Source organism: Lactuca serriola, chromosome 9, assembly GCF_051521515.1.
Source record: "Lactuca serriola cultivar US96UC23 chromosome 9, Lser_US96UC23_V15, whole genome shotgun sequence".
NCBI classification, from domain to species: domain Eukaryota; kingdom Viridiplantae; phylum Streptophyta; class Magnoliopsida; order Asterales; family Asteraceae; genus Lactuca; species Lactuca serriola.
In genome coordinates, this window is record NC_136416.1 from 212,715,127 (window position 1) to 212,720,543 (window position 5,417).

The following is a 5,417-nucleotide window of genomic DNA, read 5'->3' on the forward strand; positions in this document are numbered from 1 at the left end:
CATTTCAATTAAACAATTATTAGATTATAATCCCATAGATCACATTTTGCGGAAATCATGGGTGTATGCACTGCGATCGTCCCGAGTCCCTTTCATTTGAAAATAGGAGTACCTGAAACCAAAATTAAAAACCGTAAACACAAAGCTTAGTGAGTTCCCCAAATACCAAATACCATACATATCAAACGATCCATACATGCCATACATAACCACGAGCCATACGTATCAATCATATATCATAAACGATAAAGGTGGTATGTGCCCCACATAGTCTTGCCATTATGCCACGAGCCAATTCGTGGTCTTTCTTGCCATGTTGGGGGCCGAAACCTTGGGTCTTACAAACAAGTGCCAATAGCCACCTCCTGGTCTTCCATGCGAGCATCACAAAGAAAACTAGCATACAAACAATACTACTTAACTAATTACTTGCCAGAGTTCAGACTCCGATCTTGCATACAGTGTGCCAGGAGCCGCCTCCTAGTCTTTCATACATAATGCCAAGGGCTAACCCCTGGGTCTTCCTACAATACATATGCCAAATGGACCATAATTGGTGCCTTCGACCCATACAACAGTGAGGACACTCACCTCGATTGCTGAAGCTCACTACACGAAATCCCTAACTGCTGCCCTGACGATTTCCCACACTACCAATTATCAAGACAACATTAATTAGCAACAAAAATCCAAACCATGATCCCGAAACCAAACTTGGGATAAAATGACCATTTTACCCTTGGCCCATCAAGACTCATAACCAGGGCCTAAGCCTAAAACCAGCCAGGCCCAACACTATAAGATCTTTAAAACCCCATTAATGGCCTAATTTTCCAAATCGAGCCCAACCCCATATAGGCCTTACCTAAATTCCCAACAATTCCTGGTCCAAAAATAATTCTTGGTCCAAAGGTTGAAGCCCATTGGGCCAACTAAAGTCCAAAACCATTGGTTCTACCAAGGCCCAATACAAAATCTTGGCCCAACTAGGCATGTCCAAAAGTCCAAAAACTCTCCAATTCCTCTTAACAAAAGCCCAACACAAAACTAATTGTTGACCCAAATTCCATCTCCTCTGCGACCATTTTAGAAATGTTCTATTAGATGGGTTATTCAGACACCCTGACGATCTTTTCGAAGTTCAAGAAGCCCAATCTTCCTCCAATGTGGAACGGGCTGTTTACTCTAATATTCAAGAGTTTTTCGGATCGAATTATAGGTTCGGATAGTGAAAGCAAACTTTTCTACAATATTCTCTATGGATTGTACTACGAGATCAATCTGGACTACGGGTCCATCCTTTGGGCACAATTGGTTCAAAGCACTGTTTCATCAACACGGCACTCAGAAATTTCATGTACTCGTTTCTGGTCACTCATCGTGCAAAGGGCCATTACTCACTTCAACATTCCAATGATCGAAGGGTTTATCATCCCAGCTATCCTTATTCTTCACACTTCGAACTTTTTAATAGTTGATCCTAAGAAGTTCACATTTATAGGCTCTATTCCAGAAGTGATGCTCAACTATGCTCCTGCCGACAACACAATGATAAATGAGTATCGATCAAGTCTTGCATTTGGCTCTCGTCCTTTAAGCCCCGAAACATAAAAGGATTTGGAAGAAGTGAACAAGACGAAGATGGGCGGGAAGTGAAAGGAGAAAGCTCATCCTTCCGAACCAACTGCCACTCCAAAGAAGTGAGTCAAACGAGTAACTCGGAAGCCAAGGTCTCCTTTACTGGTTGGTCAAGAGGAATCGGATTCTTGAACTCATTTGGAGGATCTCCAAGCCTGGAACAAACATGAAGACACGACTGCATCTTCGCAACCTATGGCTTTGGAGCCTACTCATACCAATCCAGAAGTAACCTTTACCACGCTACTTCAGTTTTAATCTCTGATGACTTCTTTCATAACTTTATTCCTCCATTATCTTCAATTGCTACTACCACTCTAATCACCATTGCTCCGTGTCCGAATGTATCTGTGGGAGTTTCGAAACCCCATATCTATATTGCGCAATCAACTCCCCTTTTCACTGAATCCACTGCAACAACAACAACAACTATCACTAGTACACCTCCATTCACCATCAACGTATCTGATACGGGGGCAGGTGCTTCTGGCATCACTATTGGTCCAACTTCTCCACCTATCTTTCCTTTACAAGCAACTGATCCATATACAGTTTTTGGAGATAGTTTTGATGACTTTCAAGACTTCCATTACAGCCCCTTCACTGTTCAACAAGAAAGTGATGAAGATGATGCTCCAATGACAAAAGGGCAGTTTAAAGCCCTAAATACCAAGTTGGATTCTCTTCTTAAGTCCACCAAAGCCTCATCCAGGAGTGAATACTCTGAGGCGTTTGTCAAAAGCCTTCCTTGAAACACTTACAAAGGAGCATGTTGTGAATCTTACCCTCACAAACAAAGCAATTGTTGATTATGAGAAAATTTGCAAGGAAACGACGGAAAAATTCAACAAACTACTTTCTGATGTTACATCTTTCATGAGTAATTTCCAAACCTTTTTCGAATCTAACACAACAAATGCGAACAAACTGATATCCAGTGTTGGTGAAACTCTTCAAACTGAGAAAACAACTCTTGCAAAGGTTCGCACTGAAATTCAAAATGATCATGCTAAACTGCAAACATCCATTACTTCCATGATTGAAAAGCTCCAAGAGGATTTAGCCATTGAGAATAAGATCATGGATGAAATCGCTGTTAAAACTAAGAAAGTGAAGGTTCTCTCGGTGAAATTATCGAATGCGAATTCATAGATCAATGAGCTAAAATTTAATAAAGCAATGATGAAAAGTTGTGTTGCTGATATCAACTCCTTTCTACAATCTTTCCTTGAGACTCGTGATTCTCTTCTCACAGACACTGTTCGACAGAATGTGGCTAATAAACTCAAGTCAGTCTTGTCTATGCTGAATCGACTTGAAGGTGTTTCGGAGTCTAGTGCACTTCCGAAACAAGGGGGAGAGGAAATGAAAACAACTATTAAAGGTTCTGGTGAGCATGAGCAAAAGCCAAAGTCATATGATCCGAAGGATAATGAAGCTTCGGGATCAAAAGGTAAAGAAAAGCTTGTTAATGATGATGGGGATGAAGAAGAACATGAAAATTCAAAGCTTAAGCAGAATTCTCGTGATGCAGAGATTGACGAGAATTTGATAATTGCCAGGGAAGCTGAAGCATGAGAGAAGGAAGCTCGTGAAGCCTAAGATACTATTTCTGTAATGCTCTAAAAATTTCAACCAATTTAAACATTTCAAAAACAACCCGGTTTCATAAAGTTATTACAAAAAGGTTTTCAATACAATTATTATCAGTCTTCCCAGAACCACATCATAAAACATAATCATTAGGAGCGGTACGATCACGCCTTTGCCTTGCCATGGTCTCCTGAAGAACCTGAAAAACATTAAACCACAACTGTAAGCCCGAAAGCTTAGTGAGATACCCCCACAATACCAACCACATATACCATACACGCACAACATGCCATAACATAACAGATCACAAAACAACCATGCACTTCGGGTATACTGTGTGACTGATCCGCCTTACCGGGCCTTCAGTCCACTTGGTCCACCCTTCGAGTCTAGCCATTTACATCGAGTATACAGTGTGATTGGTCCCCCGCACCGGGCCTTCAATCCACCTGGTCCACTCTCTGAGTCTACATTATGACTGGTCCGCCCGCTCTGGGCCTTCAGTCGGCCTGGTCCACTCTCCGAGCCTCGGCACGTCTGGTCCGCCCTCTTGGGGCATAAAGCCTATCCGGACCGCTCGCTGGGCCTTCAGGATAACCGGTCCGCCCTGAGTATGTTGGCCTACAGCACAAAGTATGACCTGCCTCAATCCAACCCCAGTCCAATAGCCATGTGCACATAAACATTCAATCATATAACCATTCACATCCAAACATACCAATCTACCAGATCACATAACATAACATCATCCTAACCAGGATACCGACCTAACCGGTCACTAGCATAGCATCATCCTATATACCAGAATTCCGACCTTAACCAGGTCTCCAACATATACCATCCTAACTACCAGGATACAAACATTGCGAAGCAATAACATAACAACGATACCCGGATCACAATCCGATAAAGGGTCGGCCTTGGTGCCGTAGACCCTGTCGATATAGTGAGGATAACTCACCTCACAACTGCCGACTGAAAAGATAAGACCGAGATGCTCCGACCACTGACACAATCTCCACCACTAGCCAACACCAACATTGAACTCAAAACAATTGCAAACAATTACGAAAATGCCCCTGGAAGTCAACTAGTCAACCCTTGGTCAATGTCAAAGTCAACCTCCTAACTGACCCTACTCGCCGAGTCAACCCGATGACTCGTCGAGTCCCCATGCTCAGCACTTCCCCACTCCACGACTCAACTCGCCGAGTCACCCCGAGACTCGCGGAGTCCAACAACTCTGAGTCCCCTCGCACTCAACTCACTGAGTCCTCCCTTGATTCACCGATTCACGGCTCAACCAGAAGTAGGTTAGGACCTCACGACCAGACTCGCCCAGTCCAAGAATAGACTCGCCGAGTCCAAGGCTATCTTCAACCAACTCGCCGAGTTGTTCTTCCAACTCGTCGAGTTCCTGCCCATCTTCAAGCAACTCGTCGAGTACACCCTTGTGACTCGCCGAGTACCCCTAGGTCTTAACCCGTACAGAAGCTTTCCAGGCCATGCAGTTGATCCAACCCATATATCTACCCTTCTACAACCCATCTATCACGTAAAGTGGCAAACTTTACGTGAATCCAAGGAGATATAGGCATATAACACTCTAGGGTTAGGATTTGGAACAAAGTGGCTTCACCAATCACTCAAGAACAGGGACTTTAATATACTCTAGACCTTCTCCATTCCAGATCTGAGGTAGCAATCTAAGATCTATCCTCCAAACTCAAAACATCATAAGCTGTTCTTTCCAAAAACTCCAAAATGATGAATAACAGCCCATGCAATGAAATAATACCTCAAAAGAAGGCTCCAACAGAAGAGAAATCCAAATCCTTGCAAAGCCTTTTGCTCCAAGTCTCTTACTCTCCAAGATCTCTTCCAAAATCTCTTCTCCAAGGTTCAAATGCTCACAAACCACTCACAAACGTACATTAGGGTTTTTTGGACTTCAAGAGAGGGTAAAGAGGCTGGGGAGAGAGTATAATGTCCTTTATATAGGGCTCATCCCCCGAAATTAGGGTTTTCTCCACACAACACCAACTCGCCGAGTCCAGCCGCCGACTTGCCGAGTTGGCCACTTGACACGCAACCAGAATCGCGACCCTACTTGCCGAGTCCACCCATGGACTCGCCGAGTTGCCCTTTCACATTTTCACTTTGAACCCTGAACTTGCACTCCTGAA